The sequence below is a fragment of the Parasteatoda tepidariorum genome, chromosome 11 (genome assembly GCF_982258835.1).
Source record: "Parasteatoda tepidariorum strain Cologne lab strain chromosome 11, Ptep-v5.0, whole genome shotgun sequence".
Classification (NCBI taxonomy): domain Eukaryota; kingdom Metazoa; phylum Arthropoda; class Arachnida; order Araneae; family Theridiidae; genus Parasteatoda; species Parasteatoda tepidariorum.
The window spans coordinates 10,433,675-10,459,198 of NC_141765.1; the positions used below are offsets into that span (position 1 = coordinate 10,433,675).

General features: G+C 28.8%; 1 protein-coding gene and 1 long non-coding RNA gene across 7 annotated transcripts in view; both read right to left on the minus strand.

Annotated features, from left to right (window-relative positions):
• Nucleotides 1-25,524, minus strand: part of LOC107437280 (tyrosine-protein phosphatase 69D) — a 485,726-nt gene that overhangs the window by 186,622 nt on the left and 273,580 nt on the right. The gene's annotated exons all lie outside the window — the stretch shown is intronic.
• Nucleotides 11,470-12,534, minus strand: LOC147801239 (uncharacterized). Its single transcript, XR_015430300.1, has 2 exons — nt 12,385-12,534; nt 11,470-11,593 (listed from the first exon to the last, which is right to left on the minus strand). It is a non-coding gene; the product is annotated as an uncharacterized LOC147801239 (long non-coding RNA).

Here is a 25,524-nt window from a genome sequence, read left to right on the forward strand (position 1 = left end):
AAATGAACGAACGCATAATGCAATAGAGAAAATAGCTCCACAAAGTAGGCCCCACTTCTTAATCTTACGCAAACGTTTACTGTTACCAGCATTTACATAAAAAAAAGTTGTAGATTGGTTGTTTTATATTTTCTGAAGTTATTCGCAGATGGTTGCACAAATCATAGTGGGAAAATAGCTTCCCATCTATATTTAAAATAATGATGCTGGTCGAAATATAATTCCCTGGACTAATAAGGGGCAAAAAAAAAAAAGATAACTCAAATGTAAATATTAAAATATGTAATAGGTATATCTATTTAAAATAGCCTTTGGGATAAAAAAGCCTTTTAAGTTTCAGCATTGCTTCACATTCATTATGGAAAAAAAAAGTTTTATTTCTAGATAAAAACAAATTTTTTTTAAAATTAAAACTTATACTTAAGATAAAAATACTATTTTCAATTGTGAATTTTACTTGAGATAAAAATATAACTTTTAATCAAGAATTATACTTAATAAAAATAAAGTTTTTAATAGAGAATTCTACTTCCTGATAAAAAGATAATTTTTAATCGAGAATTCTACTTGTGATTAAATATCATTTTCAATCGGAAGTTCTACTCCAGTTAAAAACTTAGTTTTAGATAATTAATCGTATTATTTTTTTAAATAATAATTTTTTGTGTTCCGGGATACAGGGTTTTCGAATGCATTATTCCACAAACATTTTTAAATGCAGCCGAATAATTTTTTTTTCCTTAATTTCTTGTGCTCTAATTTATATTAATTTTAATAATTTTAACTGCAAATTATTTTAAACCTTAAGAAAAGTCATTGCTTCTTTACTTGAATTTAGAAAAGATAATTTTTTAAATTAATCAAAATGTAAAACGCTTGATTATTACAAACCAATAAAAACATCTCAATTCTCTCAAAAAAATTTGTTTCCTTTATATTCTGTATTTGTATTATAAATGTCAGTATTAAATTAGATCTGGTCTAGTTTATTTGTTTAATAAATTCAGCACTTTAAAAAAAAAGTGAATATGAATTGAATACGACTTCGTATTTTAACTCTTTAATCTCCTTCAAACTTATAATAAGTATTCAGCTTGGCCAAAGAATACGTACAAAGAATACGCCAAGGTATTCAGTATGTAAATAAAGTTTTTAAAACTAAATTGTCCAAAAAAGAGTCCAACGCACCTAGTATTATTTTATTTTTAGGTTTTATCAAATAAACTAAACATATGAAACTATTATAAATACGTTCTAAACTATATATTTATTTCAAAATTCCAAAAAAAATTTTTTTTTTAAAATTTGTCATCAAGAATTTTCTTTGTATATATTTATTTTTAAAAACTTATATTAAATTTCGTTACTGACCTGACTTGTAATTCTTCTACATGAAAATTATAAAAGAAAATTTTATGACATTTCCTTACGAAATAAACTTTTATATTTAGGGTAGAAATTTACAAAATAAAAGATATTTAATATTTCAATTTGATATAGGAACAAGACAAATCTAAAAAAGATAAGCCTAAGTATTGGTTTATTTAAAATACGAATTTAAAACTTACATTTCGAAAATTGATAGAAGTTTCCTTTTAGATAGAGGAGCATTTATGAAATATGATAAAAAGATCTATCACGCAATAAAATTTTAGCCCTGCTTTATACTATGCGTGTTTAAATGTTTGATAACAACTTTAAAAGTTGGATCTTACTTAACATAGAATACCGGTATTGTTTAATATGCATTTTGTATTGATTTATGCGGGTAATGCAATCGTATTAAAAAGAAATAGGTGACAAAAAAGAAAAAAACTTGTGAGAAAATAGCAACATATTTCCTATCTCCGATTGCATCTGTTAAAGAAAAACTTCGGAGAATTGATGCTGATGGGATTTCAAAGCAATTTATCATTGTCAAAATGAAAAAAAAAACACAGAGCGTTGGCCTTTTATTGAACAATAAAACTGAGGGATAAATTAATAGATGCATTAAAAATAAACCTTTCTTTTAAAAAATACACAAAACAATATAATATAAGTCACTGGACTAACCGTTCATATGCCCAGCATTTTTTATATAAATAAAATTTCCGATATTGTGGATAAAAAAACAAAATAGATTTTAAAACAAAACTTACATTTTCACTAGAAAATATTTTTCAGGCATCGCTTTTATTTGTAATAATGTAAAGTTATTGATTAATTAGATAAAATATGACTAAAATATTACATATTAATAATAATTAGATTAGATAAAATATTAATCAAATAAAATTTTAGTTCTAATCAATTTTGATTTAAAACTTTTTTCAAACCTCTTTTGATTATATATTATAAATAATTCTCAATCATTTGATAAACATATTACATTGTTAGAAATTTCTCTTGAAGGAAAATTAAATAACAATTTATTTAACAGTCAAATAACCATAGATAAGACTTTATTCAAACTGTTAACTGTGATAAGAACCGTTTATTAACCGCTTTTTACCTAATACGGTTAGACAACCAGCATTTTATCACATCATTCAGTTCCACGTAGCTGGCTACATATTATAATAGAGGGCTAATCTATCAATCCCATGACCAACAGAATGGGGATTCGAGTCCCAGCGTTGATACCACAATATTTCTCGAAGTGTCCTGCTCTCTCCAATTTGTGACCCTGGAGTACTAGAGTACAATACTCTCATTAAGGCACCATGAAATTGCTTAACACAAAAAAGTCTAGTGTTTACCATTTTTTATGATAATGAAAAAACAAACAAAAAAACAAACACAGATAACTTAATTAAACCACATTCCACGGCTCATTTTTCAAACCCAAATCAGCCACTACCAAACTCCAATGAATACCTGAAAAAAAACGTAGTACCGATGTCCAGTTAAATCTCTTCTTCACGATTTTGAAATCATTCTAGTTGTAAGCGGTTACAACACCGTAAAATTTTGTATTTATCTCTTTTTAACCGTAATAATTGTAAATGGTTTCAAAACCATAAAGGTGTAAAATGTTCTTTACCGTAAACTTTTCGGTTAATTGGATGGCACGACTGCTACCGGTCATTTTACTGTAATTTTAGAATGAAAATTAATAACAGTGTATAATAGAGTTTTTGCAATAAATTGCTATTAGCATCAAATTTGAAAAAAATTATTGCATTCGCAAACAGAGACAGGTGAAGCAAATAGGTTTCTAAACAGTTACGAGGGTCCATCAAAAAGTAAGCTACTTAAGTGGAGAAAACAAAAGTTGATATCAACATCCTTCAAATATTTTATTTGAATACTGAAGTTATGTGCCAAACTATTTTTCGACTAAATAACATTCTTTTAAACAATTTCATTTCAAACTTTTGTAAGGTACTATTAAATATAGCATGATAGAAGAAACACATAATATTACTCGTAAATATTTCTAAAGAAATTAGCAGCACATTTTTAATTGGGAAATAAACTTAAAATGTTTATTAAAGGAATCTTTACGTAGAATTATAAAAAAGAGTAAAAAGTTTCGAAATAATTAGCACTAGTAAAATAAACACATATTTCATTAATTCTCAATAAAGTAAGAAAAAATAAGATAAAAGAAAAAAAAAGTAAGAAGCTATGTCCCAAGAAACGAAATTTTTTATGAAAATCCCTAAATTATTCACCTCCAGAGATGCCATAAAATGGTTAAGTCAAAATAAATAAAAAAATAAGAGCAGACATTTTATAATTTGCTACCATTAACCTGCGTTAATAGATTTGAATATAAAAACATTTAGAACCAGTTTTCAAAAATCTTAAGTTTAATTTACTTTATAATAATTGATAAACTTCTTAAAATCCTTTATAAATTTGAAAAGAAACATAATTAAAAGTCATTAATTTGAAAAGTAGAAAAAGAATACTAATTAAACCGAAAGAAATTATTTTAAAAAGAAAAAACGCTTTTAAAGAACGTATGAAATTGGATCTAAATTGGAACATAACATAAAATTAATTATTTTTATTAATTTATGAATGGAAGAAAAAATGTGAGAAAGAAGAGCAGTAGGTGAGAAAAATGAAAGGAAAATTTTATGAAAATCCCTAAATTATTACCCTCAAGAAATGCCATAAAATGGTTAAGTCATAATAAATAATAATAATAAAAATAAATAAATTAGAGAAGATATTTTTTAATTTGCCACCATTAACTTGTCGATATATATTTAGAATTGAATATAAAAACATTTAGAAGCAGTTTTCAAAAATCTTAAATTTTATTTACTTTATAATAATTGATAAAATTTCTTAAAATCCTTTAAAAACTTGAAAAGAAATGTAATTAAAAGTCATTAATTTGAAAAGTAGAAAACGAATACTAATTAAGCAGAGAGAAATTATTTTGAAAAGAAGAAACGCATTTAAAGAACGTATGAAACTGGATCTAAATCGGAACATAGCATAAAATTAATTATTTTTATTAATTTAAGAATGGTAGAAAAAAATGTGAGAAAGAAGAACAGTATGTGAGAAAAAGAAAAGAAAATTTCTATCTCCTATTGCATCTGCTAAAGGAGAACTTCGAGAATTGATGCTGATGGGATTTCAAAGCAATTTATCATTGTCAAAATGAAAAAAAAGGTACACTTTAAAACGTTAGACTTTCACTGAACAATAAAACACAGGAATAAATTAAAGGCGATAAATTTTTTTTTTTTTTTTAGAAATACATGAAACAATGTATATATAAGACAATGAGTTAACTTAATTCATATGCTTTGAATACTTTATAGAAGTAAAATTTTCCATTTTGGGGATAAAAACAAAATATGAGATGTTCTCTTTAATTTTTTTTTTAAAATTTTAGTTCACGCATCGGTTTTATTTGTAATAATGTGAAAATAATGATTAATGAGATAAAAAAACTTTAAAAACTTTAGTTGACTTTAATATAGTATCAAAACATTTTTTAACCTCCTTTGTTTATTTATTATGAACAATTCACAGTGATTTAAAAATAAACTAGTTTCTATAATAAATTGTTATTAGTAATAAATCTGAAAAAAATTATTACATTCACTAATAGAAGCAGAAGTAGCAAATATATTTTCATGGATTCACGGGATCCATCGAAAAGAAAGCTGTCTAACTGCCAGAACAAAAGTTGTTTAAAAAGCTTGAATAATTTTACTTGATTACTGAAGTTATGTATAAACCTATTTTTAAACATAATCATATTATTTCAAACCATTTTATTTCAAATATTTGAAAGGAACTAACAAATACCATATGATGAAAGAAACACATAATTTTACTCACAATTATTTTGAAAAAAATTAGCAACTCAATTTTAATTGGGAAATTGATTTAAAAATTTTATTAAATGAATCTTGACGTAGAAGTATAAAAATCAGAAAGTAAAAAAAAAGTTTTGTAACCATTAGTAAAAGAAATGCATATCACTAATTCTATATAAAGTGAGAAAAACAAGATAAAATAAAAATAAAGTAAGAAGCAAAATCTTAGGAAACGAAAATTTTATGTAAACCCCTAAATTATTCCCCTCAAGAAATGCCATAAAATGGTTAAGTTAAAACTATAGCAAAATAAGAAAAGAGTTTTCTTTTAAACTTGTTATCTTTAACTTGTTATCTTGCCTGCCGGAAAATATTTATAGTTGAATATAGAAAAAACAATAAATATTACTTACTTTAATTGATAAAATTTCTTAAGATGCCTTGAAACTTAGAAATAATCATAATTAAGATTGGTGAAAGTTATTAATTTGAAAAAAAAGAAAACAAATACTAATTAAACAGAAAGAAATTATTTTACAAAGATGAAACGCATTCCAAGAACATATGAAACTGGATCTGAATCGAAATATGAAATAAAACTTACTATTCATTAATTTAATATATATATATATATATATTTTTCTTTGACAAACAATTAAGTATACTATAATAATTGCAGTTCATTTAAAATCACACTCATACTTTATTTTTCAGGTATTTTATATCAGCTATTTAATTTGTATTACTTAATAATTAATTACAAATAAGTAATAAGTAATACAAATTAAAAACAATTAAGAAAATTTTAGTTAAAAACAGAACAAAGATAATTAAAATTGTTTTAGGAAAGAAAACATATTAATTATAAATTTCTGGATATTTTTTATATTTTTATTCATTAATTATTCTTTAATACTAATAAAATATTACTCGTTATGTTAAAGTAATTTATTAATAATTTATCAGATAATGAAATCATTTGGCACATGAATACAACCAAGTAACAATATAAAAAATAAATGAATAAATGATGTAGCACACAGCAAAAAAATGGATATTCAAAGCACATTTAAAAAAAATCGATACTCGAAACACACTTCAAAAATTGGGTACTCAAAGCACGCAGAAAAAAAGGGATACTCAAAAGCACATTGTAAAAAATAGATGCTCAAAATTCACGATTTTTATTTTTTTCGTTTTTAAAAAAACTGTTTCCTGGAAATTGTTCCGAATGAACATTTTGTCACATTGACAAAATAGCTATCTTCCTTTAAAATGAATAATCTCAAGGAGTTGAAGTAGCTTATGAAGTAATTGCAAAATGATCACCAACACGGTTTTTCTTGTTTTGTTTTTCACATTAATATTCTTTACTATTTTTTCATTAGCAACTTTTTTCGATGTTTCCATCATCCTATCCTTTTCACTATTCCATCATCCTATTACTTTTCACCATTGCCAGCCAGGTGGCCGAGCGGTTAGCGTGCTTTATTTACTGCGAAGCCAATGTTTGCGGGTTTGAATCCCGCTTAGGGTATGGATGTTTCTCATTGCGCGTTGTCTCTTGTTGTATGTGATGTGTGAATGTAGCTCACGCTATGAACGGGTATATTTGACTGTGTGGCGTGGTTAATGTTGCTCGCCTCCGTGATTTAGGTGATAAGGAGCTCACCAGGCAACGCAAAATGAGCAACACTTCTGTCACTTTCCATCACGAAGAACGATAAGTTCAGTGCCTGCCATTAAAAAAAATGTTTTCACCATTCACATGCGTTTATTACATGCCCACTTTCACCGCAATTTTGGAAACTAAGAAATTTTTTTACTAAACAAGTGTATCTTCATATGCTTGATAATCATTAAAATAATTAGGCTTAATGATAGATATTAATTAAAACAATTGATTAGGAAATAGAAAATTAGAAAAAAAAGAGGTAAGAGCAAATGAGTTCTCAATCATCACGAGGATTCAAACCCGGGATACCTGTCAGAGAAACTAACGCGCTGACCCATTTACCATTTCGTCATATTGAGGAAACGCTTTAAAAATCTGTCAAAAAATGGTGCGAACTCCCAGAATGCATTGATAGACGCGGCGAGAGCAGTTTCGTCAAATATTGAGCTCAAGTTCTATGACGAAATAATTTTCGAACACTACTTAACAACAAAAAATGTGAAATTCTGAAAGAGCACGAAGAAATATTTTTAATTCATTTTTGGCAGCAATATAAAAATTCGAATTGAAGCCATTAAAATATTACTTTTAAGCGACTTGCCTAAAGATTAAAAATTGGATCTTACCAATTCTCTTCTGGCTCGCACCAACCACAGTACTGACGCAAAAATATGGTCAGTGGTAAACAGATGATGGGTTAAAATCTTCTTGACGGATTAACCGATGGTAGTTGTCCTATCCATTTAACGGAAATTTGGGTTAGTTATACTAAAAAGTCTTCCATGAAGGCTAGTTTGTTCCTATTGGTCCACGAGTTCCCTTATATTTTGGTTTGGGTTTAAAATTATAAGGCCTGCAGAGCTGAACACTGATAGTCGTAAACCCAAAAATGAAGCTGCTGTTCAATCCCAGTTTTAAAAAAAATATAAAAAAAGCAATAAAAAATAATCAGAAAGATAGCTTTGAATTTATTTTCAAACATTTAAATAAGTTCCACTATTCATAATAAATTAAAGTTCATATCAAATTTAAAAAAAATAAAATAAAAATAAAATAAAGGGTTGTTCAAAATTTGAAAAATACACTAAAATGCCATTAAAAAACTGGCAAGAGGACTTGTTGTAAATTTCAAAAGCTTTTCATAATTCCATAATTGTCATCTAAAATCTATATTAATTACTTAAAATCTTTATAAGTTGGCCATCCCTTCTTTCAATACAGCTGAGTGCTTAAATACTTTCTTGAAAATAAAAAAATAAACTAAAGCATCTTTTTCTTGCTTTGTGGCCCTTTGCAGCTTTAATCTAACACTAAGGATTTTATTTCAAAAGATTACATCCAGCTTTTAAACTAGAATTTTAATGAAAATAAATGTTTCCAAGGCATCAAATAGAAACATATAACAGTGAAGTTGCAATTTTACCCGAGGGGAAAAATTCACAAACTTTTATTTCCTTAAAACTTTAACCAAAGAAAAATAAAAGAATATTATAAGCTATGATGCACAATACAAAATTCACATTTGCCATTTATAACTAAGTCACCAAATATATAATTATAAGTTTTACTCATATTAGATTCTCCTAATTTGTTCGAGCTTCAATACTATGTGGTAGATGTACGCTTATATTTCTTCTATTAAACATTACGTTTACATTATTTAACAGCACTCAAATTTGTCATAAATTAAATTAGTTATTACACATTTTACCAAACATGCACATGATGTTCAGTGCGCAGAATTAAAAACGGACCACCATTAATAACTCTCAATCTAATGATCGTATCTCCACGCTCTAGGACTCATTCTAAATGATTCGAAGGGGTAACCTCAAAATTACTAATTAATTTGTGCAGACGATATTTTAAGTTACGAAATCAGACACCAAAACGTACTTTCTTTGAATTAACATGACTTTTTTTCGATGGATTTGGATCTCTGAATCGCAATCTGGGAAATATGATCTCAATAGCTTGCTCAGGAGAGGGTTTCAAAGTTTGGACCCAATAATTTTAATTTTTGCGTACTTCGTCATATCTCAAAAAATTTTAAGCGAATTGAAAAGTTTTTACACATAATTATAAAATTCATTTATCCTAAGATAATTCCATGCAAAAATAAACTTTTAATAAATATTTTTTATTATTTCATTTAATATTAGTCGAAACATTTTTGAATTGTAAGGTATAGAATTTTTTACATCATTTGAAAGAATATAATTTTACTTGGGAAAATACAAAATTTGAGTGAAATTGGTCAAATAGTTCCTGAGAAATCGAATTTTTAAAATAAGACTTTTTTGATATTATTATAATATATAAGCATATTTAAGATCACCCCCTCGAACCATTAAGATTGAGTCCAAGAACGTGACGATCCGGTCATTAGGTCAAAGGTTATTGAGGGTGGTCCGTTTTTTTTATTTTGATGAGTAGAAATAATAATTTAAATGAATAGAATATAGAAAAGAATTCACAATATTAATGCAAAAAATTAATAAAATTAAAAATAATAAAAATAAAACTTCCAAATGGAAAAAATGCGCTTAGCAGCAGAGAAACCAAGAGGAATTAAACAAATGAGACAATGAAAAAAAATCAGTAAAAAAATTGAAAAAAACATTGAAAAAATGTTTGAAAAAAATATGACAATCAAAGCTGACGTCATCTTTGTATTGTACCAGTTTTGAATTGTCATAAAATGCAAAACTTCTTCTATCAAGAAAGCAAGACAAAAGTAAAAAATTCGCTTTCTCTGTACCCCAAAAGTTTTGCCCATGTCCAGGATTACATAAAATACAAGAAAAAGTAGTAGAATTGTTATACAATACGATTTAAATTACAGAAGCATAAAACAGTAGAATAAGAACAAGACAAATATAGAAGGAAAGTAAGAAAGACAAATTTACTAGTATAATACAAAATAACATACTATTAAAAATACAGAAGCATTCCCTTATGAAAAAATCGAGGTATAAATGAGGTATAAACAAGGTATATTTTAAAGGTATAAAGGAGGTTGTTATTTAAAGACGTCGTTGAGGTTGAAAAGGGTGCAAATGAATACCTCAAAACCAACCTCAAATATACCTTAATATATACCTCCAGAGGTATTTATGTTTCAACTTGAGGTGTTTAATTTTACATCTTGGGAGAGGTAGATATTTACTACTTTAAAGTGTTTCATTTTCAACCTTAGGTTATTACTTATCAGCTTGAAGTATATTTATTTACACTTGTGGAAGTATTTATTCAACAACCTAAAGTGTGTCATTTTACACTTCAGGTTATTATAAATCAACCTCAGGTGTATTTTGTTCCACTTCAGGTAATTATTTTTCAACCTCAGGTATCTAATTTTATACTTGTAGAGATATATATTTTTCAACGTATGGTGTGTCATTTTACACTTCAGGTTATTTCAAATCAACCTCAGGTGTATTTTGTTCGACCTTAGGTTATTACTTATCAGCTTGAAATATATTTTTTTACACTTGTGGAAGTATTTATTCAACAACCTAAGGTGTGTCATTTTACACTTCAGGTTATTATAAATCAACCTCAGGTGTATGTTGTTCGACCTCAGGTAATTATTTTTCAACCTCAGGTATCTAATTTTATGCTTGTAGAGGTATATATTTTTCAACCTGAGGCATGTCATTTTACTCTTCAGGTTATTTCAAATCTACCTCAGGTGTAATTTTTGATAGTTGGAAAGGTGATTTTTTACTAACGTAAGGTGTATTATTTTTCACCTCAAATATAAGTTTTTATGCTTGTAAAGGAAATTTTTTTAATCAAACTAAAATATGCCATTTTTCCCTTCAGGTTATATTTTTTTATGCTAATGCTGGTAATTAAATATAATTAAAATGTTTCTCCTTAGACTGCTAATTTTTAACATAAAATATATATCTTTTCACTTGTAGAGGTATTTATCACTCTGATGGAGTTTTTAATGTTACACATTAGGTGGTAATTACTTATTAACTTTTTACGGTCTGTCTTAATTTTCACTGCTAATCCTGATGCTAAGAAACTATTTTCTAAACACATAGGCGGAATACGGATGAATCTTTCTTTCGAAAGAATTTTCGACTGATTTCCATGTATTGTGTGAAGAAAAGTAAAATGCAATGCAAAGAATATATCTTCCTTTAATTTTGAAATACAACCCATTGGAATGTATTCTTCCTCACACAATTCAAAATAGGAATTTTCACTTAACGCCTTTAATTTATAGTTTGTGAACCTTGTGCTAATTTGCAATTAAATAGTTCATAAAATTTATTAATCTTGAATTAACATGTAGAGTTGAATAATGTTAAGTATGCTGACTCATAAACCTTAAAAGAACATTTCAAATGTTTCTGTAATTTAAATAATTTCAATTAAACTATCGTGAAAAGAGGATACATTTGTTTCAGAAAAATGTGGGAACTCATTTATATAGAACAGATGTTAAAGGCGCTAATTTTTTGTAAGAGTGAAATAACAGCAAATTTAAATAATTTAGCCAGCTTACAAATAAAAACTTTTATTAACAAAAAAAAATTAATTTTTCGTTCAAGAAATCAAAATTCTTGACAATTACTCTGCTTCTTCTGCAAGTTTGCTGTGCTTACGTTATTTGGAGCATTGGAACCTATAAATAAAAAATTTGAATTAGCGAGAGTCATATTTACATTGATAATGACAAATTTTAAAAGATTAGAATAATATTTTAAAGCTTATTTCGTTGCATAAATCACCTTTTATTATTATTTCTATTCAATTTTGAATAAATAAATGGTTTCTTTAGTAACAGCAGATGAATAATAATAATAATAATGACCTGCAAAACTCTCCTCCCAGTATATTTCAATTCTTTATTTTGACTGTTTAAACATATCACTTAAAAAAGCTAATTTTTCTATAAGATGCATATAAAAACTGCTGTAGAAATAACACGCTTATTGAAATTCTTAATTTTCCAATAATTCAACCGACCATTTTTAATTATGGATTGTTATGCTGATATTTAAATTTTTTTCTCAGCAAATTTTGAATAAATTCAATTACACTGGCCTGCTTGTTTAAATTTTTAGTTCAATTTCGCAAAAGAAATTGTACTAAAACCAATTCTCAATGCTGCTGATTCCGAAAATAATTGTCTATCACGTAAGGTTTTTAAAAACAAAAGGTCATTTTCAACCTTTTATTTAATGTGATCAAGAATCAATCATCTTTTAATAAAAGAATGTAGAACATCAATGTTTTGTGTTTTTCATGCCCCATCGAAATAAAAGCAACATTAAGTTTATATGTTTACTTGCCTGAGGGAATAATTTAAGATAATGCTATAAAATAATGTTTTCAAAAATCAAAGATCATGCAAACTTTATCAGTAATTTTTTAGGTGAAAAGATTTCATTGAATCAAAGGAGAATAATTTACTTGTCTTTTTTCTTTTTGGTGTATATTTAGAGTTACTCCCAGGGGAAGGCTCTCCAGTTACTAGTCTCCACTTCCTCCTAGCTGCAGAGCACGTATTATTGACAGCCTTATTCAAACCTTGAAATTCTGGATGCCATTTACGGAGCAGCTCTGTAAAAGTTGCATGTTCAAGTTGAGTAAAATCAAGTTATATAAAAGTTGCATAGCAAGTTTCATTTGGAAATTTTCAGATGAGATTTTTTTTTAAGAAATTGAAGGAAATTGAAATATATATTTATATAACTTTGATAAGTTACTAATGTTGACAACAAAAATCCAGAGTCAATAATACTTTTAAACTTTTTTAACTACAATATAAGCAGATTAAGTATAGGTTCACCAAAATGATTTTAATATTTAATTGAAATAATAAAATTATTTTTTTGGAATAGCTGTCTCAGTAAATTTGTTTTATACAATATTCTTTGTGGATTAAAGATAAAAACTATTTTATTAGAGCACACTATTTATACGAAAAGTTTTCATGTTCTTTTAGTCTCTTTACGAGTCTTCACGAGTCTTATTAAAAATAAATTGAAAATCATTCCAAAATATTAAACTGCATCATGTTGATCTAGAATAATATTCAAGATTTTGCCTTAGCGGACTAAAAACTAAAATAAAACTAAACACAGTGGCGCGACAGCCCATAGAGGGCCAAGGTCTACTGTGCCCATTTCAGTTTTCTTGACCTTGGGCTCTGGGATGCAGGAGCAGATGTTCCGGTTAGGTGGTCAGCCGAACGCGGAACCCCCAGTGTTTAGTTCCCAAGCATGCTTGGTACTCATTTATCGACCCACTGAAGGGATGAAAGGCTGAGTCAACCTTGCCCGGCCCAAGGATCGAACCCAGGACCTGTGGCACGGAAGAGCGGGGCGTTGCCTTAGTGGACTAAACGGACAAAAAGTTTGAATTTTGCATGAGAATTTTTTAAGTGGATGCCAGTTTTCCTTTACCTATAGTTGCCTTTTTGCTAACTAACTTCAGATATTATTTAATAGGTGATACACATACAAATACTTTTAAGATACTCAACTAAACCAAGCTTATGTATAAAAGGGCAAGTAAACTTAAACTAGGCTGCATTAATTTCTTCATAAAAATTTTAGTAACTTGTACTTGTCAGAATTCAATATGCTGTTGCTGGAATTATTATGGTGTTATTGAAGAAATGATTTCTGGTGAAAAGATGCGTTCTCTTAATCTTAATTTTAATGTTGAACTAAGCCATATTACACAAGTAACTAATTCTGGCAACTTTAACTTAATTCCTGTGACAAATATATCTTCTGTTTGTATTTCCATCCAGTGCGATGACACTGGAAAAATTTATTTTGCTAATGTGGTGAACAATCTAGAATTAGAATAACTTTTTTCTCTCTAGAGGCAATGTATATGTAAGTTCAGTAATCCCCGCTTATATATAATGTAATCGCTGCTAATATCAATCACTTATTATTACCGAAATTATTCGGTTCTGATTTTTTTTTCATTGATATTATAGTTTTCTGTGATCCTTACATAATTTAATGTTATTAGAATTTAATTTTCAAAATTCTTTATTTATTAGCGTTATATTTTTATTTACTCTGCACATTTAAAAATAAAAAAAATTCTTTTCTTTCTCTGCGATAATGTTAGAATTTCCAATTTCTCATCATTTCTGGAGTTTAAAAACAAAATATTTTTCAGATTATGAAAATTTATGAAGTTTGCTTTATTAATTTGTGAGGGGGGTTAAAAAATTAGTTCACTAAAATTAGCTTGAATCTTATCTCATATTACATATATTTTTATTAAAAAAAAATTTCAGATTTTATTAGGAATTCTCATATATTTTTTAATGAAATTTGTTGATTTGATATGGAAAACTTGTTTCCTACCTTAGAATCACCTGCTAATAGTAAACATTAATTTAAAAAAATGAATATTTACTTCGAAAAACAGGATTGTTTTTTTTCTTCATGTTTGTAAATATATATTTTTATGAAAATGCAACTTTTGAAGAAATATTAAAATTTTTGTGTGATGTATTTACCCTGATTGCAATTTTTATTGTATATGTTTATTTTATTAGTTAAATATGTATGTTAGATTTTTGTTGAAGGCAACAAATATGCATTTCGTTCCTTACAATAGTATTGTTTATTTGTTTTATTACCTGCAATATATAGAAACTGTTGACTTTCAATTTTCAGTGATTTATTTATAAGAGAAATTATGAACCTTTTACTCAATCAGCTTGCATACTGCTACGTTAAAACATATACATTTAAGCAAAACAAAAAGAATAGTTATATTTGAATAAATTACAAACAATAAAATATACTGTGCGTAACCTGCTGTAACGATTCACCAGTAACGTTACCCTAAACAGCGACGAGAAATATTTAGATTGATCTGTCTTATTGCTAAGCCTACAACAATAGCCTCAAAGAATATCCTCCGACTTAAATAATGTAAGATCAGGACGCGTCTTTAAAACAAAAATAATGAAATTTAAGTTTGAAAGTTGAGGCATATTTGATTAAAAGTGACAAAGCTAAATTAATAAATGTCAAGCACACTTACCGAATTTTAAAGAAACTTTCGATTGTAAACACACACGCCATTTGCCGGCTAGCACGGAACTCTGGGAAGTGAGCTAGTTGATATGAAGTGTACTTTAAACAACCTTAAAACAACCTTAGGTATAAATAAAATGACTTCATACATCTCAATAAAGACCTCACTCTCTTTAGTTGAAAAAAATTATATTTTTTATACCTCGTAAATACCTCTTTTGTTACAAGTGTAAAAAAAACAACCTGGTGAACCTTAAAAACTGCCTCATGATTCTGGTTGATATGAAGTGAATTTTAAACAACCTCAAAATAAGCTTAGGTATAAATAAAAGGACTTCATATACCTCAATAAATATCTCACTCTCGTTAGTTGAAATAAGGTCAATTTTTTTATACCTCAAAAATACCTCTTTTATTACAAGTATCAGAAAATCAACTTGATATACCTTAAAAATCACCTTATCAGTCTGGTTGATTTGAAGTGAATTTAAAACAACCTCAAAATAAGCTTAGGTATAAATAAAATGACTTCATATACCTCAATAAATATCTCACTCTTTTTAGTTGAAATAAGGTAAAAAATTTTACACCTCAAAAATACCTCTTTTGTTACAAATGTAAGAAAATAAACCTGGTATACCTTAAAAATCACCTTGTCAGTCTGGATGATTTGAAGTGAATTTTAAACAACCTCAAAACAAGCTGAAGTATATATAAATCAACCTCGTACACCTTAATTACAACCTTTACGAGGTATAATTTTTATTTCTGTTTTCTCTGCAACCTTAAATATACCTCAAATACACCTCAAAACAACCTTAATACCTCAAAAATACCTCAAATCAACCTTAAATATACCTTAAATTTTCATAAGGGTTAACATGTATTAGAATAAAACAAGACAAATACAGTAGGAAAGAAACTTACTTGGAATAACAAGAATTCAATAACTAAACAACTCACACGACTGCAAGACACAAATGAGATAAACTAAAATATGAGAACAACTCCCCCAAATCTGCGCGGTTTATAGAAAAAGGACAGCAGTTAAGAAGGTAGTGACGTCATAAAACGAAAAAGACGTGACAGAGAGGAATTGAACAAAAATGGGTTACAATGAATAAAAAAAAAAAAAAACTATAATTAATCAAATTCTTAAATTTAAAATCAATATTACAAAAATTAAAAGGAAAACCATTATTTTCTAAATTTTTTTAAAAATTACTAGTAAAAATTAGCAAAAGCATCAGAATATGAATTACCTTGCGGAATCCCTATAGTTTGTTTATTAAAATTAATGCCATTAAAAAGGACATTTTCTAAAAGATTAAATCTACAAATATCCATCCAGTAAGATTTATCAATATTTTCATTATATAAATATTTTTCATAAATGTTAGTACAAATATCAATAATTTGTGCATGGAGTATACTAGTGTATATTTTTTTTAATGATTTTTCAATTTTTTTACAAATTTTTCTTCATTATTATTAAATGAATAGAAATTTCTTTTGTTTAAAAAAGATATTGAAAAGCTTTACGAATATTCTTTTGTATCACACAGAAGACAAATAAAATTTTCACATAAAAGAATTGAAAATATTTCTGAAAATAATTAGTATCACTACAACTTGTTTCTGAGAACTCGCTTCATATCCCTACACAGAGAAGAAAAAAATGCCTCTCTTAAAGGATTATATTAATTTCGAATATCAGGAAAAAAATGTCGCAGCTCAAGAAATATACTTTGTTCATATCCTACACTGAGAAAAAAAATGTATTTAAAACTAACAGAATATTGTAAAATTTACCCTGTTTCTGGCTCGATTGGAACACCAAAAAGCTCATTAATTTTAAACGAAGCGCTTTGGTAAAGATTTTAGTAAAATCAACAATAAAATATGGTTGAATAATATGTGATAAAATTTAGTAATTTTATCACGATAACTTACTTAAAGCATGGCAAAAAATCGTTTGGTTAAATTTACTTTTCAGCTTTATATTTTTTACTAAATGTGTGATACTATATGAATAATAACTTTGAAAGCCACTATTTCTGGTCATGACATAACCATACAATACGGTAATTGTACCCATATTTATACCAATGTAATTGTACGGTTCTTCCGTGCAGTTGTTTAAAAAAAGTTCTTCAAAAGGTATAGGGCAGTGTTTCCCAAACTGTATTACGCGCGTTCTTATGCGAAATATCTTGAAACAAATGAAAATTTCAAAAAAATTTATTTAAAAACAAAACTAGTCATGAAAATTTACGATTGCGTAAGTGAGATTCAGAACAAAGCAGAAAAGGAGAATGAGTAACTTTTCCCCTTGAGAGGGAAAAGGTGCAAGAACTGTTTTTACTTTTGTTTTGAAGTGTAAGTGTGCCCAAGGTTGTTGTGTCCGAGACGGTACTTTTGTATTTATTTTGTTTAATTAAATTTTTTGTTAAATATTGCTTGACCCGTCTAATTATAATTTACATCAAAATCCTTATTTACTTTAAAATCCTTAGTGGCGTGGAGAGGCATCATTATTGTTTTGAATTTGTTAACGAGAAAACGAATCTGATGCAATCTTGTTTCGTTTTGAAAATACGGTAAGAGCATCATTTTGTGATATATGACTCCTAATTTGTTTAAGTTTCGATGAGTGAGAAAGTTCTTTTTCGAAAATACATACTTAATTACTGATAATTTAAAATTGTTTTGTGTGTTGTCAGAATTATTTTGTTCCGACTGGAATAAATCGTAGAATATTTCATTGTTATTCTATTTAGTATTTGCTAGAATGTATGTTATATGTTCAAGGGTGCATAATATAATAATGTAGTAATGATATTTTTTATTTCATTTTTTTGTTTCATCAGGAAAATTTTTAAATAATGTGCTGTTTTATGTAGAAGTGATTTGAAATGGTTAGAACGTTTCTGTGTTTTAAAGTAAGAAGCAAGTCAATGCGAAATCGAAAAGAGTGAGAGGTTGTGTTAGCACGTCAGTGTAGTAAAATTAATGTACACAAATCTGTACATCGAAAATGCAGTATGCACGTCAGTGCAATTAAATATAAAAAAAAGGATTAGCACTCCAGTTACATATAAATTAAGGTGCATCAGTACATTGAAGAGTTATGTGCACGCCAGGTACAATTGAATATAAAAAAAACAATAGCACGCCAGTGCATATAAATTAGGGTTCATTAGTACATTGAAGGGTTAAGTGCACGTCAATGCATCTAGCTAGTTTTAAAAAAACTTTAGCACATCAGTGTAGTTAAATTAATATACATTTCTGCATCATAGCGCTGTGTACGTCAGTGCATTTAGTTAACTTTAACATAGTATTAAAGTACGCCAGTACTTTTTTCATACATGCCAATGTATGCAAAGTTAAGAGGTGTTTTTAGCATAAAATAATTAATGCACATCAGTGTATTATGTTTAAGGTGTATCCAGTAACAGATTTATGTACGTTAAGTAAAATTGAGTTTTTTTTAATCATTTGTGGAATTATATAAACTACATTAGTAGTTTTCTTTGCATCCAACGCTGTTTATAAACATTTTATTCTAAAAGTGTTCCGAATGCTTTTGATCGTGTCCGAGACATTACTTTTGTACTTATTTTGTTTAATTAAATTTGTTGTTAAATGTTGCTTAACCCGTGAATTATTATTTACATCGAAATCCTTATTTATTTAAAATCCTTAGTACTGGCTATTTTTTGAAAAGTTGGCAGTTAATAATTAGGGGTGTCAACAGTCAATTGTTATTTTCAACTTTTGAGCAATTTTTTCACAGTAAGTATCAGTGTTTTCACTACAGCGCAAGAACGCGAAAATCTCGCGTATTTTTTTCTTTTCTCGCATTAAAAAATTATTAACGCGAGAAGATCGCGTACTCTATTAATCAATTTCAAAATGAGCGAATTTTGGAAAAAAATTCGTCTTCTGCCATTTTGAATAAAATCCGTTTCACTTTTCTTCCTTGATCTTTCATTATTTTCAACATGGATCCATGTTATCTAGCTTCCCTACCAGTATTGTTCAGAACCGGTGCGAACCAGAACACAATCCCCCCCCCCCATGAATGACGGAACACCTTTCAGAACACATTTTTCTGACCACGTGTTCACGGAAGGTAAGATTTCTTCATGTAAGACGTTAAAATTTTTTTCAATGCTACAAATTTACTAATGATTCCGAATTGTTCAGCATATGTGGCAAGGTCTTTAGCACTCAAAACCGAATTAAGACAAAATATCGCATACAAATGACTGATAAACATTTGAGCAACCTAATAAGAAAACCTGATGAAAAAGTAGATATAGAACGTTTTCCATATGATGATGCAGCAAAAATATTCAATGCTTAAAAAATTAGAAAATGTTAAAAATGTATTATAATTTAAGAAATATGTATTTTTTTTTTCCAAGTCTATTCGCGTTTTTTTAATTTTTAGAAATCTCACTTAACTTTTTGAGATCTCACCCTGTTTTTGAGAAAGGGTGAGAAATTCTCTCTCATTTTTTTTTCTGTAATGAAAACACTGAGTATGTAATAAATTCTACTTATTTTGATTATTTTTATAAAATATAATTTTTATACCTAACATAGAATATGGATCGCTGGTTAGTATCTACAACACGTAATGATGATAGTAGCAATCAACTGAAAGAACCTGAGGAAAAGAAAGTGAAGAAAACTCCTAAGTATGACAAAAAATATCTTCAGTTTGGATTCTCATGAACTGGAGATGAAAATGAACCTATTCCACTTTGTGTCAGTTGTCTTGAAAAACTCACAAACGAAAGCATGAAACCGTCTAACTTAAAGCGCCATTTTGAAACAAACCATAATAAGTACAAAGATAAATGGATAGATTTTTTTGAAAATAAACTTAAGGATTTGAATCAATCTCAAAAAGTTATGCGGGCTTTGACTGGAGGGAGGTGACAATAAAAAAATATTAGAAGCTTCTTATCGTGTGTCGCTATTAATTGCGAAATGTAGTGCAGCGGAAACCATTGGTGAAATTTTAATCAATCCTGCAGCCAAGATAATGGCCGAAATAATCATAGGAGAAAAAGCGAAACAAGCTTTTGATAGCGTTTCTCTCTCAAATAATACAGTTCACCGACGAATCATTGATATGTCTAATTAATGTGAAACAGATGTTATTATCTGATATTTCTCAAAGTCGTTATTATGCATTACAAGTCGATGAGTCAACTGATTTGTGAATATTTCAAATCTTATGGCGTTTGTTTGATACGAAAAAAATCAAGAAATTCACGATGACTTTTTATTTTGTCAGCCTTTATTAGGTCACACAACAGGAGAAGATATCTTCAATGTTGTTAATAAATTTATGCAAGAAAACAAAATTGCTTGGAATGTGTAGGAATATGCACAGATGGAGCAAAAAATAGGGTCGGAATTAATAAAGGACTTATTGCGAGAATTAAAAGTGTTGCGCCAAATGTCATATCCACACATTGTTGCATGCACAGAGAGGCTTTGGCCACAATTAAAATGCCTGCTGATCTACAGAAAGTTCTGGATGAAACTGTGAAAATAGTTAACTTTATCAAAACTCGTTCTTTGAATTCACGACTTTTTTCGCTAATGTGCGAAGAAATGGGAAGTAGCCATACTCAGCTTCTTTTTAATACGGATGTTCGTTGGCTATCACGAGGAAAAATTTCAAACAGACTATTTGAATTGAGACATGAACTTCAATGTTTCCTTAAAGATAATTTCGAACTAAAGAGTTGTTTACATGACTTTCAGTGGCTCAGTAAACTGTCATATTTAGCTCACATATTTCAGTTTTAAATTGTTTGAATTTATCTTTACAAGGTAAAGAAATAACATTGTTTCTTGTGCATGATAAAGTGAACGCTACCATTGCAAAATTAAATTTATAGCAAAGAAGAGTTAGTAATGGAGAAATAGATTCGTTTCCCTCTCGTCATTAGTTTATAACAAGCTCCGCTACGACAGTTGATGCTGATACTCTGAAATGCATAACACAGCATTTAGAGATTTTGCAGGTGAACTTGAAAAACTATTTTCCCGATTTAAAAAAAAATATTGAATGGATAAGATATCCGTTTAACATTAATACAACATCCATGCCAGAAGGATTGTCGCATGCGGAGAAGAGTAATTATTAGAATTGGCTTCAGACGGATTCTTGAAAAATAAATATGAGGAGTGTACTTTAACATCATTCTGGCTGCAAATGCAAAATATATATCCAGCCTTAACAGAAAAAGTGCTGAGATATATTTTGCCTTTTCCAACTTCATATTTATGTGAAGTCGCTTTTTCAGCATTCGTGGACATTAAGTCTGAAAAAAGAAATAGATTATTGGACGTGGAATCGCATCTCAAACTAAAATTGACCACAAGAGAACCGAATTATGATGAACTGTTATCACAGCAAAAACAATATCATCCTTCTCACTGATGCAAATAAACTTAACAATAAAACTTCATACCAAAAGGAAAAATAAACATATTTTAAAAAAAATACATTCATTTTTTTATAACGGGTACACAGCGTTACGAAAAATTTAGAAAGGGTACACCAAAGTCAAAAGTTTGGGAAACACTGTTATAGGGTAATCTGCGAACAAGGTAGTTAGATTCTTATTTTGTAGGAAAAAGCACTCAAAATTACTGGTGAATGCTACATTTTCAGATATACTCTTCCATCTCATTTATGGAAATAATATTTGAGGGGAACTTATAATAACAAAACTTAGCAACTCACGGCATCAATTCAAATGATTTTCTAAACAACAACGATAAAAAGCCAGGTAAAAAAAGCCAAGGAATGGGTAAAATATACAAAATATATTACACTTTCTTATCGATTTTATACAGTAATTTCGCTTACATGTGATAGCGCCTCAAATGCGCCAAGAATAGTTGAAAGAAAATAGTTATGACGCGTCAGCAGATTTAAGTAGGAAAAATAAAACTTTAAAAAGATTATAAAATTGAAAAAAAAAAACAAAACAATTATGGCTAATGGAAAAACAAACAAACATATAAGCCGAAAAGATAAATACTAATGCAAGAAACATAATATGACAATTTAAAACAATTATAGTGATTTCAGACCGCTACCACAGAAGAATACTGAAGAATATACAATTCGGAGATTTATATTTTAAATAGAGATCCGTTTTCAGTGTAAAAGGTCCGTTTTCAGTGTAAACTCTTTCGTTTTCATAAAATGTCTTTGTTAAAGAATAAGCGTAGAGAGATTCTATTTTGGGAATTCAAGGCTGAAAACATACCATTGAAATATAAATAGATTTATATTTCAATGGAAGAGTTATTTTTAGAATCGTTCCCTCTTTCAATTCCATATAAGGAAGCAGTAAATGATTTTCCTTAAGGCGTAAGGTTACAAGGAATGTACGAAGTGTGCCTTTTTACCTCAAATCTATGTTGGTATAAAACGTAAGAACACATAGTTTTGCGTGTTCTTTTCATCATGATGTGATCCTGATAAGCTGTTCCGGAATTGTCCGGAGTCTTGTCCACTCCCCCTACTTTGCAGGAGTGGGGACGTGAACTGTTTTCAATACCAGCGTACATTTATATAAACCTGTTTAGAACGTCTGGTGGCTTACGACTGCATTAGTTTAAGCTAAATACAACACTGATAACAGAGTTGTAGCCCTGTTATTACATATATATGTGGGAGATAGTGCAGCAGAGGAGTAAATGATGACGATAATTTAATAAACATAACAATTTAATATAAATAAAAAGATACGTAGAAGGATATAGCAGTTAGCATTATTGACATGTCTCGTGAGAGCTGCCTTCTCGCAGTGGTCTCCGGAATGCATGTGACTAAGGATTAGAGTGTGTTCTATGGTAGAAAGTAAGAGTTAATTATAAATTCGGGAGTTTCCCTTCGTGACTTCCCCTTCTGGTCTGGCTGGCGCCTCTCAATGTCAAGAGGATGATGCAACTACTTCCTTTAATATTACAAGATGGTGGATGACGCAATGTTCGCAGTTATTACACTATAATACTATAACAACAGCTCCAAACTCCATATATATATATATATATATATATATATGCTACGGTGAAACAACGAAATCTGGAGAATGTTAACATTCACCGGGGAATGACAACATTCACGTAGTCGCTTGGTATATTTGCTAAATACCCTTATTTCTGACTCTCACCAGTGAATGTCAACAATCACATACACCCGTACCGAGTTAAATTCAAGAGTAACTCGGGGATCGGTATATCCACGGTTCAGAGTTACTCTCGGATTAACCCTCGCTTTTTATTCTCCAACCGTTTTCAACAGAGGATTTCACAACTCGAGTTTAACTCTTGCAGGAAATATAACGAGGCCTTTGATTGGGCAAGGTAAAACCATGTGACTTTGTATATAATATAAACACGTGCATCGTGCATAAACAAATTAGCGTGAGTATCGCTAATTTAAGTGGAGAGGTTTTAAGAAACGATATCTTTCAAAAAAAGTCTATTTCATCTAACTCTTCTTAGGTCATTATTTCTGATAGTTGGGACATATCTTTCCCTTCTTTCAACAGTTTCAAGAAATTCAAGATCTTCAAGCTCAAAAGCAGCGATAGAATCCTCCATCCGGTTGTTTACAAGCTCCTCGTCAATAGGTTACCCTCCGATAACACGGCAAAAACGGAGGGTTACCCGGAGAGTCAGAACTGTTGATGAAATCTGCGAGTTTATCGAAATTTCGGCTGGAGAATAACGTTTCGCACTAAACTAGTGATTTTACTCTTACTCATAGATTACCCGGAGGTAATCTGTGTTGGTGAATACGGACGTTAGTCGCTTTGGTGAATGTCCGAAATATTTGTTGTATCCAATTTTATATTAATTTATTCGTTAATATTATTATATTTCTTTGATATATTTATATTTATTCTATATTTTAATACTTACTGATGATAGATTGGAAGAAACATCAGTGTTTGGAGCATGGGGCAAATATATACCTGGCAATGGCACTTGACCTTAAAAAAACATCAGTGTAGGGTATACCGGGCAGTGGCACTTAACCTTAAAAAAACATCAGTGTAGGATATACCGGGCAGTGGCACTTAACCTTAAAAAAACATCAGTGTAGGGTATACCGGGCAGTGGCACTTAACCTTAAAAAAACATCAGTCTAGGGTATACCGGGCAAATGTATACCGGCAGTGGCACTTAACCTTAAAAAAACATCAGTGTAGGGTTAAAATATCGAATAAATGTAATTATATCCACGAATAAATTCATATCAAATCGAATGTAATAAATATTTCGGATATTCACCAAAGCATATCAGTGATTGTCAACATACACCGGTGAGGGTCCGAATGTACAAGAATGTACAAGAATGAAATATTCGATCTTTCACCGACGTATTTGGTGTTTGTCGACATTCACCGGTGAAAGTCAACAACCACCGATTTCGGTCTTTCGCTATATATATATATATATATATATACTAAAGGCCGTGAACTATTATAATAACAATTGTATTCAAAAGGTACTAAGGTCATGAACATTATACAATCATTATGTTAATATTTCTGTTATTTTTACTTTTTAATAAAATAGATCGATACGACACATTTTTAATAGCAATAATGTAATGAAAAAGACACAGAATAAAAAAAGACAAACATATAATTAAAATCCAGAACTCATATTAAAACAAAAGAAAATTTCAAAATACTATTGTTATCTGCTAATTATTTTTATTCTTATTAGCACATAATAATTTTTATTCGTTTTAGCTTTTTGGAAGACGTTTTTAACTTATTTTCTACATAAAAGTTTTTCGCTACAAATCCTGGCCATTAATTGAAATTAAATAACTTAAAATTATAAAGCGAAAAGAAAACTAATTCATGCAACTAATTTTTGAAATAAATAATTAAAATGGAAGAAATAAAATTGGATGATACAGCTGTCCAACTCAATCATTAAATACGTTTAAGAAAAACTCAAGTTTCAAAGAATAGTTAAAATAAACTCGTTATCTGAATCGGAATATAAAAAAGACAAAATCAATTTATTTGGTTATCAAGAAAATAATTGGTTTTCCTACAAGATAAATCTCAATACACTAATAATTATATAAAATAAACTAGGGTCCCCTTATATTCTTATTGTTTTTTGTTACTATCGGAGTTTTAATCCAATACCCAGGATCTTATTTCAAGGCATTAATATATAGTTGAACAGTGCTCATTAGAACCTTCAAGTTAAGAGTTTTCGCGAAAATAAATCCTTCAAAGGCACCGAAGTAAAGAATACTTAACTAAGAGGCGACCTGATATAAGGATAATTAATGAATTCAGAGTTCGTTGAGTCAATATTGGATCTTCCTTCTTTTAACAAAACATAAAAATAAAATGTTAAATTCAGGCTCTATGAGACAGCTAGAAATATGCGCTTGTTATTAAGAAAAGATAGAAAGCGAAAAAAGTATCACACTAAGTGTTTGCAAGCGAAAAAC